This window comes from Manacus vitellinus, unplaced genomic scaffold (genome assembly GCF_001715985.3).
Source record: "Manacus vitellinus isolate BGI_N305 unplaced genomic scaffold, ASM171598v3 scaffold_1_pilon, whole genome shotgun sequence".
NCBI classification, from domain to species: domain Eukaryota; kingdom Metazoa; phylum Chordata; class Aves; order Passeriformes; family Pipridae; genus Manacus; species Manacus vitellinus.
This window is the reverse complement of record NW_021939396.1, coordinates 40,149,502-40,163,441: the sequence shown is the minus strand read 5'-3', so window position 1 is coordinate 40,163,441 and position 13,940 is coordinate 40,149,502. Positions and strand designations below refer to the sequence as shown.

Below are 13,940 nucleotides of genomic sequence, written 5' to 3'. Positions count from 1 at the left end.
ATCTATGCTGAGGAAGCATAATGTTAAGGAAGAACTGCAAATGAGAATTTCTGCAGAAGACAGTGGTAGTTATTTTGTAAGACTAAATAGTGCAAAAAAATAGGGCATTAGACTCATGACCTGGAGTCCTTACATCATTATCAGAAAGAAAAACTTTTCTTTTTTCCTTTTCTTTTTTGAAAATTGTTTTACCTTTTTTAGCAGTGGAAGAGAATATACACCAAATGATGGACATTGAAAAAATAACCTCTACTAAAAAGCCAACGTGTCTTTGCCTTGGTGATGTTACCAGAGCTAGCTCTAACTGAATAAACTTCTTTTATTTCCAGAATATGAAAGGTAAATTGCTTTTAATGCTTTTGGTTTATCAGGCTCGCATTTGAATCATGTTTGGCAATATTGTCTGATTTTTCATTATTTTTTCCATAAATACTGTATGATGCATTCCATGTATATCATATACCATATATACTAATTTGTTTTTATGTACTCCACTTTCTAGAGGGCAATAAGAATTTTATATTCCCATTAAAAAAAAATGTGCCTCAGGTCTAATAATAGCATATCTTAGAGTCAATGTTCCCAATTCTTTACTGCAGCTTGTGTGACAGCTTTATCTACTTATTAGTAATATACCTACCTGAGAAATTACTCTCAAAATGGAACATTTCATTGTGTATTTTCACCTTCAGGAAACTAATTTAGAGCTGAAGAGAGAGGTTACTAAAGCCTGAGGGAAAAATACTTAATACCATTTTGCTGCAAAAGATATGTATTTGAATTTTAACCGAGACCTTAGAAAGATCATATTGCCACCTGTTCACCCACTGCCCTTTCACTCCCTCTGCCCTGCCACCACTGACATAAAACTTTTACATTCAGAGAGTTGCAGCATTGTGCTGCTAACTACTATGGTTTTTTCAGTTTAAGGAAGTGAATTCCTCAGCTTTAAACCTCCAGATTATCAGTCTTTTCTTTCTCAAGCTATGCAGTATCAGACCTGGGCTTAACTTAGCTACTGGCTCTCACTAAACCCAGGAACTGTAGTGCCATTTCTAATTCAGAAAACCCAATAAGTCAAAACTCCAAGAGTGATTAAGTACCGACTACAGACCAAACCCACAAAGATTTGCTCAAGGTACCATTTTTTAAGAAAGGAATAAAAATGTGGTTTCAGGGGGACACTTATATGTTTCTCTCTTTTTTTTTTTTAATTATTTGTTTTCCATTTCTGGTTGGGAGTGATTCAATCAGTTTATATTATTAATCCAAAAATATCAAAAATTACTTCAGCCATTAAACCTTAAACAATACAGAGCACAGAATGGGGCTTTCAATAGCAGATTGTGACCAAAGTAATATTCTGAAACACTGACATCTCGTGGCACGCTGTAGAAATAACAAAATTCTCCAGAGAGGTGATGTCCTTTTTCAAATGAAGGTCAAGCAGAGCAGATGATGCAAAAGATTCAAAATACACAAATATTTTCAATCTCATTTAAAAAACAAAAGTGATAGATCTACTTTCTAGCTATATCATTATAAAAAACAACATTGAAGTAGCTTCACAAAATACTAGGGTAAATGCTACATTAAACAGCACTAAGATAAAATAGTTAAGAGCATTTTGCAATTACTTAGGAATCTTTTTTCCATTAACACTGTTAATAAATTGGACAGCCTTTTAGGTAAGCACAATGGAATGTGTAATGCCAATAAAGCACTTTAGTAACAGGTCACATAATTAAGGAGCAAATAATCACCCTGGAAACAAAGATGATGATTTTGAAGTGGTTTCATTATTGGGGTACATCAGAAGGTGATTGTCATTAAACTAAAACCATAGTGTATTCTTGAACTAGAGGAAAATGAGTGCCATACAGCAAGAGAGCTGGTGTTCCATTCCCACCTCTTCTGAATCAGCCCTAGAGAAAAGTCCACCATGTCTGGCTACTCCAGAGAGTCAAGCAAATGACCTCTTCTAATAATAGTAGCAAAGTCTCCTTTTTTTGTAATTGGTACCGCTGAAATACCTCTTAAAAATATCTGTTCTCAATTCTCAAAATATAGTAGAACTGACATTGATCAAAAAAACTCCCAAACAAATTACTTCCAGTCACAATCAGCTTTTTTTGATTTTACAACCTGACTACTTGTACTCGCATTAGCTGCACTTAATTATATCTCTAGTGGTGGCCTTTAGAAAGTGCTGTTAAAAGATCACAAAGCCTTCATTCTAGACAATTCAAACATCTTATCACCATTTAATTTTAATGTTGTTCGTACGAATTTCCTCTCTGTTCTCTGTTTCACTGACCTTGTCTTTGCCAACAGCTGCCTAGGGTAGCATTTCCTGCTTGGCTAAGTTCATTCTAACTGTGATGTAACCTTGTCAACTGCAAGAAATTAGTGTAATTTAATACCCTAACCTCAATGTTAGCAGAAGAACATAAAAGCAGGCTGTAGGGCAGAACCAGAACAGACAGGTTTTATTAGCTTTATCAGTTCTAGTCCAAATTCTAAACTTGGTTCTGTAATATTAGTTTTGACAATAGCAAACAACCTTTTTTTTTCTCAATTCTGGAATTTTCTCTGGCATTTGATAGAGAAATGAAAGATCACCAGTATTAATGACATGACCAACGGGAGTGAGCAGCTAAGGCAAAAGGTTTGAAGTAAAACTGACTAGGATCCTTCAAATCCTCATGAGAGGAAGGGAATGCTTGAGGTGGAACCAGTGCTACCAACAGCGAAGAAACCTAATTTTCTCCAGCACTTCACATTATAAACTAGAAGACCCTTGAATTGTCACTGTTACCAGAAAATAGAGAAACTATGGTTATTGATGTCACTTTGTTTAATCTATCTATGGTGGTCAGGGAGTCTGGGAATTCTGCTATCACAGAAGAACTTCCTCTCTATGATTCTTGACCTTGGAAGTTGTCTGCTGACTGTCCGGGTTTCCAAAGACTGCCCTAGTGAACTACCACCCTAGAAAAGATGTGTACAGGAACAATGTTTGCAAACTCTCTTAATACAGTAGAACATGAAATATAGTTTTGCTTAGCATAGACACAACTGGGAAAATTATAGCAGCTGAAAGTCAAGCAGGAGTATATCTTAATATGCTAGAATTCTGGAAAAAAATAAAAATACTTTTAAAAAATACTTATAAATTCAATGAATGAGAACAGAAATGGGAGATAATCACAAACTGGATCACATGAAGAATGAAAGAGATTAGGGAAAATAAATGGCTTTTTTTTAGTACCTACACAGTACAAGTGTTGAAAGAGGGTATATATTTGTTGCTTTGTTGGAAATTCTTGATACCTGCAAATTTTATCTTTGTGTCCTGCAAATCTTCCAGATGTCTTGACTGGCAAAGTGCGTGTTGTTTAGGGTACTTTTTAATTTAGATTTCTATTATGCAGAATATGCTTCTACTTCTGTCATTCACAGTAGATTGTCAACTGTTCAAGCTGGGAAAAAGAGCAGTGGTGTAATGAAAAACTGAAAATAAATTCACTTGTCTCAGATTTTTCCGTCTACTTCTTTTCAGTGTATCTATACATAGAGAAAGAATATGTACATACTGTTGAGAAAGAAGCATACTGATTTGTGGCAGTGAATGGTATGCTGATATCACTGCTGGAATAAACATACCAAGGGAAGAAAAATGCATTTGCATTTCACACTAGCAAGCTTGGCATTACAATTTTCCTCTTTTCACAAAGTGGTAATTTTAACCCTATATTTTTTCTGTGCTAAAAGCTGAAAATATGAGTTAAATGTTGCTGTTTGGAAGACAAAATAATAACTAAAGAAGGCAATAAAAATTGATGTCAAACAAAACCCAGGTACCAGATGACTTTTTTACTCTGAGAAAACAATGAGAAAAATCCCCATAAATCTAAGTGAAGGTATTTAGTTCTTTCTATAGTTGATCCTTCTGAACAATCCTAATCACTAAAGCAACAATCTACAAGGAAGCTCTCTCGCTTACTTCCAGGTGAACTCAGAATGTGATTGACTCAACAGTTTTTTATGTGAATTTTCATATGAGGTGCACTGGAAAGGCCCATCTTCTCATCCCAGAAGCCCAGTGTGATTGGCTTAGTTAGACATATACATACACAATGTAGCCTATTTGAAGTTGCTCCCAACTGTACTGATATCAATAGAAACTTACATGCATAAATGCTACTGTGATACAGCCCTCATAAGATTCAAAGATTCAGAAGGAAGGTCTGATTGTACAAATTGCTGACACTCAGGTCTTCAGGGCATATATGCACTTATCTCCTGCTGAAGGGAATTAAACAGAAGGCATCAAAGGGTGATGCTGAAACTCCTGCAGGCTTCATTAACATAAATGCTGAGGTTCATTTCAAGTCAGTCTTAGCTTTTGTCTTCAGCAAGTCCTTTTCTCAGAACTTTAACTTCTAAATGAGTTTTATAACTCTTTCGTTCTCCATAGTTAAACATGAAATATCTTCATAAATAATTTTCATCCTTATTTGTCTTCAGGCAGGAGACAATCACTTAGTACACAATTTTTACGACATGAAATTCAGGTTCTATATTTTTGTTAAAGCAATTTACTATTAATAATATCCTAAAAAAAGTAAAGCTTACTTCCAATATAACGCATTAAAAAATTACTACAAACTGGAGAAAGTATAATTAAATACCACTATTAAAATTGAAAACAGGTAGATGGCATGGTTTTTAGTAAGATCTGAGCTACTTGTTTCTACATTTACTTTCCTAAGACAGTAGCAGGAGTGTGTATGTGTATGTTATATCCTCTCCTCAGCTTCATTTTGGCAGTACTTGGAAGTTAATTACTAATCTTGTTCTCTCTCTTCTTTCTCCTCCTCACCACAAATTCCAATCATAAGACACTTATGGTGCTATTACAGGCTGGTAGAAAGCTCACACCCTTCCAGCTGCGCACAACTGCCTTGGCTTGGCTTGGCTTGTCTTTTCTAGCAGGGCATCCCTGGAAAGAAAGAATAATCTCCTTAATGAATTCGGACTTTAAGCAGGAGTTGTGTGAAGATTTCTTTTAGAGTCTTTGTGAGACTTTTCATTCAAATTATTTATATGGATACGTATTTATAAGTCTTTAATTATGGATTTGATGAAAATATTCCTTACTAGAGGAGTTGTTGAATATCAGGAAGATGCTTAATTTTGAAGTTTTGTTTAAAATGCAGAGGATTGGGTAAGTGCATAATTAAGGAGCTATCATTCCCAACACAGTAGGGAAAAAATGGCTCTGAATTCCATTAAGTAATCAAGGATTTGTTAAATATGTGTCATATAGTACTTGGCCTATGAAGAATATTGTTACAGAATTGGCTGGGAAACACAAGCATTTTATAGTTTGAATCCTCTAGTATTATTCCCAACAGCTGTAATGAATGCTAGCTAGTGGCTGCTCCAGGTCCCAAAGATATCTGTAACACTTGATTCTGCAAAACAAATTTACAAGAAAATAATTAATATCCTTGGGTTTGAACAGGTAATTTCAAAGTAAAATTGGAAATGAGATAGGATATTTAACACTGGATAAACTCGTTTGAATAATGCAACAGTTCAGAGATAACTCTAATTTCCTTTCAGAAAGAACCCATAAACCAGAGCAGATTCTTGTAAAAAACACTTAAAGAATGGAGAAAATAGGCAATTAAGATTTTTCTTAAATCTTAAAATACTAAAGGACAATATTTTTCTACAGTACAAACCCAATTCTTTGTACAACTGGTTATACTTCCTAGCATAATAATAATGAATTTTTCAAACAAAATTTTATTGCTGATGCTTTAAAAACTTGTACATCTGACCTATTCTGAGGACATACTGAAAAATTTGGTGTCAGTGACTTTTATCTTACACAAGATATCTGATCCTTATTAAATATTATTTAGTAATACTTTAATAGCATAAATTAGCTAGTTAAAATAAGCACAAACCTACTATATCCAGGACTACATAAATAAAAGAAAAATTACCTGGGGGTAATTCTAACAAGTTTGGATGCCACTGTACTTTTTTTTTTCTTTGAAAGAGAATGGAAACAAAAGGCTTTTTTTGTTTGTTTGTTTTCTGAAGAAAAATACAGTCAGTCTTAAGTGCTAATAGATTATTCCACCTTGGACCCAAGTCCAGAAATCAGTTGACCCAGATTCTGGGAACACAACATACCAGCAAGGAATCGAAGGATGTCTGCTGAGCAGGGGGTCTTTGCTAGCTGTCAAGGTTACTCTCCCTATTGTCCCCTCTACCCTCCACACATGGATGCCTGAACTGTTTGCTAATCACCTTCTAAACTGCCACAGTTGCAAGCAAAAAATTTTGCAGTTTACCAAAACTATGGATGGTTATCTTAAAATTTTATACTGTAATTAATGTTCCTGTATCTGTTCATGGGGAATAGGGCAAAAAGCCCTTCCTGACCATTAGAGTATGACTACCTGAAGTTCTGAAACATGAGATTTTACTTTAATCATTATCTTAACAGATTAACAAGCACTATAAGAGCAATACCGAAGCTCTTATTTTAAATGAAGGGCATGCCTAGAATTTCCTGATTTTAGGAAAAATATTTTTTGAATTATATAGAGTGTTTACAGAGGACATATCAAATTGAAGTAGTTCACTAATGTAGGGCTAAGTATCAACAGCAATAAAAAGAAGTGCCTAAGAATGTCTAGCCTCTGTAATGATAAAAGATACAGAATTCCTCATAGAAGCTGTTTATCTCCAGTTCTCGGATAATTCAGACTGTTCTTAGAGGTTGTAAAGGGAAAAACTCTCCCGCCAACTTTCTCAAACTGCTCTAGTATTAATTACTTTCATTAATAGGTACTTTGACCTTGTTCCAAGTTTTAGTTGCCTAATTTCAGTTTATATCTCTCAGATTAAAGACCCACTTTCTCCTATTCTGTAATATAATTCCCTTGTGTAAGGAACTACAAGAAGTTAACTCTCAATCTCTTTGTTAATTAGAAAAACCAACTGAACTGCATAAACCTTGACTATAAGACTTATTTGCGAGTGCTTGCATTATTTTTGGATTTGAAACTTTCATGAAATGGGGTTAATAACGTTGTACTCCTTGCTCTGGCAGCAGTTTTACCAGTGCTGTGCTCAGTGGGAAGATCATTTCTCAACTTCTGCTTGCATTAGGACACATGATGTTTTATTACAGCCATTTAATCAGGCAATTAAATTCTTCCAAGTATTGCATTATTCAGAGTGTCTGCTTCACCAATATGTGTATCATCCACAGCCTCCAGAAACACAGAAACTCGTTGTATAATCTATTGAACTAGGATAGAAAAGGCACTCCTTAAGAGTTGGGACTAGCCCATTTTACAGCTCCATTAACAACTTTAATAAAACTGTCAGCAAGCTATTTAGTAATTCATTCAGTCTCCTGTCTTAGCATTATTAATTGTGATTTAATAGGACATCTTGTTCAATATCTCAGACATATCCCCTAATTTCACTCCCTGTTGGCTTAATGAAGCAAACTTACAACTTTGGGTTTATTTGACAACACTTACCTTAATTATTTCTTTCATCTGCCTTTTCAAAAGCCACAGCTGAGTTATGACACAGAACAAACTTGTGAAATAGGTATATGTATTTGCAAGTATCAGTGTTCTTAAAGGTCTATTTTTCTTAATTTCAGCTTGACAATTTTGTTGTATTTATGTATGGAAGAAAGATGATATACTGAGAGCGAAAAGAGAGGAAAGAAAATTTGTTGAAGGTAAAAACAAGTGAAAGACAATTAGATCAAGTATCCTTTCAAGATCACCAAATGACTTGTCAATAGGAAAGAGGCGGTTTCACAGAGCAAACAGAAAACCTATACAGATGGGTCACAGTGTGAAAAGTGACAGAATAACTGCTAGAACGTAATGCTTTTTCTGCTGAAGTACTTCAGGGGTTGATTGTAGGCTCTACAGGAAAGAAGTCTTCTTTACCGAGTAGTATTTAAATAGGTCACTGTTTATAAAAAACAAAGCTCCTTTATCATTCTTATTCTGATAGTCCTCAGGTGCATCCCAGGAGATGTGTGTCACCTCTATAAAACTGAAGACTTTACAACATAATCCCCTAGAACAAAAAAAACAACAACCAAATTTCACAGCTTCCATCTGTGACCATCCAAATTCAACCAATCACGACTTTGTCAGGAAATGGTAAAATGGTTTTCCCATCAACTCCATTGTTCTGGTGCCCCTTTCCAGAGGAACATCCTCGTACTTCATATGAATTTCTAGGTTATCGGTTTATAGCCTCTCTTACTTCCTTTATAGGTTAATATTGGTCAGATTCTGTTTCTAATATCCACTCTGGAGATACCTCTTGTCTCTTCTGTCAATAGCTGAAGGCTCAACAAGCCACCTTTGTAAGAGCTTAGGTTTATCCAATTTTCCCTTTCCCAGGGGAAGCTGGGGAAGCTGGGGAAAGCCAGCTGGGTCAGGAAATGCGAATCTCTTGAATGTCTAAAGAGCAAATAGGTTTTGGCTGAACTCATGCATATGCTCTTATTCTTCTGTACCACAGCTTTGAACCTTGGGCAATGTACATGACCAAGTTGTTCTTTCTACTTCTTGTCCCTATTTTCCAAAGCTGCCTTGATGTCTATGAGTATTGGCTCTGTTTCTGTAGTTCACCTTTGCTTCTCCAGTCCTGAGAAGACCAGGTTTTTTCTATTAAAATGCATCAAAATAGTCTTCTGAAAATCCTTTCCCCTCCTCCCCCCCAATATGAAGATTAGGTCTCTAATTTCAATAACTGCAGCCTCCTCTCCTCTGGCAGCTTTATTGCTCAGATCCATTAGCTACTAAGAAAAAAGTCCTGAACTTTTGTTGTCAGTCACACCACACTTTTCCAATCTAAATACATACCTACGATTTCTGTTTTCCTTGTATAACAAATTCAAGTTTATTTCCTTCCCTTTCAGATCACTGTAGGAGTTCTATTCTCTGCATTAAAACTCTTGATTTATACAGTAGCACAAGACTAGGAGTCTGGTTTCCCACTCCACAAATACTTATTCTATTATCAGTCATGGTATCAATTGAGTATTGAATTAATGCCTTTCACAATCAATTTCCTGAGGCTCTCCTACCATTTTCTTTTAAATATTATTTCAAGAATCATTTTGCAAGAGATTTCCAAACACACTATATGTGTGTTTTATCTGAACTTTACTGAATATGACTATAGGTATAACATCTGTGGATATGTGCATATATACATAGGTATGTATTAAGTGTATATGTATGACATATACATATGGAAGATTACATAGTTATCTTGTTTGTATCTTCCCATACTTTTCATAGCGTTGCTTTCCATGGAGCCAGGAGAAAAAGGAAGTTAATATTATCCCTATCCATGTTTAAAATCAGCCTTCAATTTCCCTCGTCTGCTCCTTGTCTTTTCAGCCCTCAGTACTTCAGAGCACGGATCATGTCGTACTGCATACCTTGACACTTCCCAACACTCTGGCAGCGACCTCTGGGTGTTTCAACAATACAAATAGTAATAGCAACGCCAATAGCAACTTAGGGAAAATAATTTCAAAATTTCTGATCCAAGCAACATGAAATGCTGCTCACAGAGAAAAGGTTATGGGCTTTGAAGTTTTCAAAACAAGCTCATTAGTTTAGGCCTACTGTGAAGATGATTTTGATTTGATTTCCATTAAAGGAATTCACTGGAAAGAACTTAAGTCTAATGTCAACCAAAATGAGATTTCAGAATCAAATTATAATTTTACTTTCACAAACATAGCCATGGAAATATTTGCATTGAATACTCTTACTTAGAGACATAGCTGATACATTTGGCATTTTGCAGTACATACTTTTTTAATGACAAAATACACCCAGACACTAATACTTAGTATAATAATGAATTATCTTGATTGTCTTTTTTGAGCTCCAAAACATAGCAGATACAGTGCTGACAGTTTCTTCTGACAAAAAGGGTGAAAGAGAATTAAAGCCTTGATATCAAATGTCTTAGAAATACTCTTTGTCCAAAATCTTTTTAACATATGAATAGGAGTTAAGCTATTCATATACAAGATCCTATCAAACAAAAATTATGTTTGGACACACGAGAGGGAATCAGCTGCCTGACCCTCAGCTGTCCTTTTAAGCAAATCCACCATGAGAGAATATCCAACAGTTAAGCGTGCCAAGAAAATAGTCAGAAAAAAAGCTAAAATTATAAGGATCCAGATGGTACCATAGGAAAAAATACATGGGTATTTTGTATCGAAGTCACATTGTTGCCAAGGAATTCCATTGGCATTAACTTCTTGCCAAAGGAGAAGAGCAGGGTAATGACAACGTATTAAAACCAAAATATATAATATGGTTCTTTCTCACATTGTAGATCCCTTGAAAACAGATTGATGTCTATGAAATTCACATGCCAAATTAGGGAATGAGCATATTTCCTACACTCATTGGGATCGTAACACAAAAGTTTGAGTATTAAAGTAACAACTATTTGCAAACAAACCAAGTAGAGCCTTTTTTATAGATCTTAGAGACACCAGTGAGAGCAAAATATTGGTGATAATGCCAATAATTAATTGCAAAAAATATTTTTGTGCAAACAATGCTTCTATATAAACTGTACTCAACATTCAAATTGGAAGAAAGATTATCTGCAATAAATGGATGAGCCCCTAGTGAACTTGCTAAGAATTCAAAATTAAATTTTCAAGTTTATGGTAATTCAAATAAACACTACAAATCTTTTCTACTGCTAAAAGGAGAAATGATTACAAAAAAAAAATTTTATTTTCTTACTGAAAATTCTTTTTTCAAGACACTCTATTATATGCAATTGATGGTTCCTGCTCTCAAAAAAAATATTTTTCTCACAAGAGTACTACATCTTATTTCCATCTTAGTCATTTCTGAATATGTGAAATGGCAAAAGTTCATTTCTGACTTCTAAAACCTCCTTCATAATTCCAGAGTGGCAGGCACCATCTGACACTAAATACGGACTGCTCCAAGCCATTGCTTTTAACACAGTTTGAAAATTAAATTGAAAATATTGGTTTCAGATTTTTCAACTGAAAAAGAGATGGACAGTGATGTTATTGCCAATGTATTTATTAAAAAGAAATCAGCTATAAACAGTGGTATACCCCACTAGCTGAAAGAAAATAGTAAAGATATATTCTTTTATATCATTGTATTCAGTTGAAAAAAACAAAATTTTGAAGTTTCAAAAAATACTTTTGTCATGCATATTTCATTACTTTCAAGAGGAAGCTGTCAAAGTAGGGTTTTGTTATTGTGCCTGATTGTTTTCCTAGGAAGAAAGGTGTTGATTGTCCTACTTTTCAGATGAAATAAAAAACATTTTGAGATGAATAGTTTACAAATTAATCAAAAGTCAGGTTCTCTAGGAGTGAGATCCCATATTTTCATCATACCAATATTATTTTAAAAGAAAATTTATTCATTATTGTATTCTCTCCTTATTTTGCATCTTAATAATTTGCTTTCTGGAGATATGCATGAGTAGAATTTCAAGAAGTTTATACTTGTGTTCTTCAAAACTTGTGTAGAACTAGGGAAAAAACCTTAAAATTATGAAGTGTTTGAAACCTTATGTAATATATTGCAAATAAAATTAATAAATGCCTCTCCTCTACTATGAATCCTTTAGTTTTTAAAAATATTACAGAAATAAATGGAATCATGTCAGGTTTTACTTTATTTTCCGTAGGATTTTTCATGATGCATCACTGATTTTGTCCTAGTTAAATAATATGAGGTATAAGATGCTGTAATAATCTATTACAAAGTGTGTTAATACTCTTATTTGTTACCAAAGTTATTTGAAAACATTTGTTTTGCCTTCAAAAATAGCAAAAAATCATTTTTAGCAACTGCGTTTCAAACTTACATGCAATAAGAGCAAAACAACAGAAAATACTTTATCCTAATCCTAAATGTTAAATGGAAATCCTGATTTTCAACTGACATGCAAGATGAGCACCACTTTACTAGCAAATACAGTTTTTAGCTGTATGGGCACCTGGTTAAAGAAAAGGTAGTCTTTTAAATTGTTTTTATTAAGAAATTGAAGATTTTCTTAACCAGTCATCTGACGAAGTTGAATTTTCAGCATGCTACTATGAATAAACATTAATGTTCTCTATTTCTTTAGCAGTGATAGTTTTTTTTCTGTGAGTATATTTATATTACAGACTGTTAAACATAGAAAAGTATAGTAATGTACATATTGTGCAGTATTTCAATTAGTGTACTCAATCGAGAAATTTTGCAAAAATAGTCATAGGTTTTGACTACAAAATCCTGCAAAATTCATTCAAGCTTTGTCACAGATTTAAAAAAAAAGAACCAAAATATCACCAAACTTGGACAGATTTTGTGCAAGGATGTAGAAATTTGTCAGAAATCAACAGTGATGCAGAGAGACTAAATACAGCATTACTCAAATCTTTAGTGCAAAGATGGTTTACAAGTTTAACTTAATCAGTTTCAAAACTGAGCAGAGTTGTTTCACAGGATACAAGTAGCATAAGTGTATGTATTTAGCATGCATGTAGGAATCTGTCTTGTCATTCGCATGTAGGCAGAGAAATAGAAGCAAGGCAGAGGGAGAGCTCCATATATAAGTATCTAGATGTAGATACATGGAAGAAAACCAGTCTTTAAGAAGGGTTATCTTGCTGGTAGATCTCAAATCATACAAGACATTTCCCTGTCTAAGTAGAGGAACTAATCTGTTGTGTTTGCTTACTGTTAGACTGTCTCGCTATCTTAGTAACAAACAAAATGTACCTTCAAAGTACTCGTGGTGTACACCTACATTTGAGGTGTAGTCTGGAAGGTCAGTTAATCCCTATGCATGAGAAATGGCTGAAAATCTTATTCTCATGTAAAAGTGTAATGGGGAAGATGTGTAGATACAGTTTTCTACATAAGTAAGTCAGTGTTTCATAGATATATCATGTACAAGGTCTCATCCTAAAATAAATAAATAACTAAAATAAGAGGCAAGTGCTGTGAGACACTTGGAATAAAAAGTGTTCTTGGAAATGGCATAACTACACTGCGAAGAAAAAAAATATTAGTCCTGCTCTTACAAAATGATTCTTTTGGATCTTACCCTGGATCCATGAGTGGCCGGGAGTGAAAAACTTCAAGACATTTTCCCAAAAGTAACGTTTTCTCAGACATTTCTCAGAATTGTTTTTGAGAACTTTATCCTATGAGTTACCCAACTTTGCAGTACTTTTTCCATATTGAGTACCCTCAACCAACAAACACACCCTCACATCATTAATCTGTCGTGGCTCTTTCAATAGCATCAGTTTTTCAATTTTATGGCAGTAACAAGAAACATTTGATTTACGACATTGTTAGTTAAAAGAAGATCAAAAAAATGCTTCTATCCGATGGAAGAAGCGGTGAACTGACAAGAGTATAATCACTTTGAAATATATTTCAAAGCTGCTAGCAAAATGTTTGTAGTGTTCTGCATCTGTATTGTTTTTTGATTCCCCAAAGGACTGCTTTAGGAGATATTCTTTGACTATCAGACTATTCAGTAATAATTTGGCTTCACAGATTTGGCTTACCAGCGTTCTTTGTAGATTTTTCTGGTCTGATGGGAAAACAAAAAACAGCTACTAACCAGTTATTATAGCTGCCTCTTTAGATTTCTCATAAGTAGGTACTGGAATATGACAGTAAAGATGAACATGAATCTCTCATGATTCAATAAGCAGAGGAATAAGAACAGTGGGTTTTATCAGTAATGGGAGTAAACTGCAGTGAAACATTTTGTAAAGATTATAGAGACTATGTCAAGATTTGAAAACGTATTTAAAGAGGGTTGAGAGCTCT

General features: G+C 34.3%; 1 long non-coding RNA gene across 1 annotated transcript in view; it reads left to right on the top strand.

Annotated features, from left to right (window-relative positions):
• Window positions 1-13,940, top strand: part of LOC108641033 — a 32,910-nt gene that overhangs the window by 1,066 nt on the left and 17,904 nt on the right. Inside the window, exon 3 of the long non-coding RNA XR_001921690.1 lies at window positions 202-339. This is a non-coding gene — a long non-coding RNA (uncharacterized LOC108641033). The remainder of the gene's footprint in view (window positions 1-201; window positions 340-13,940) is intronic.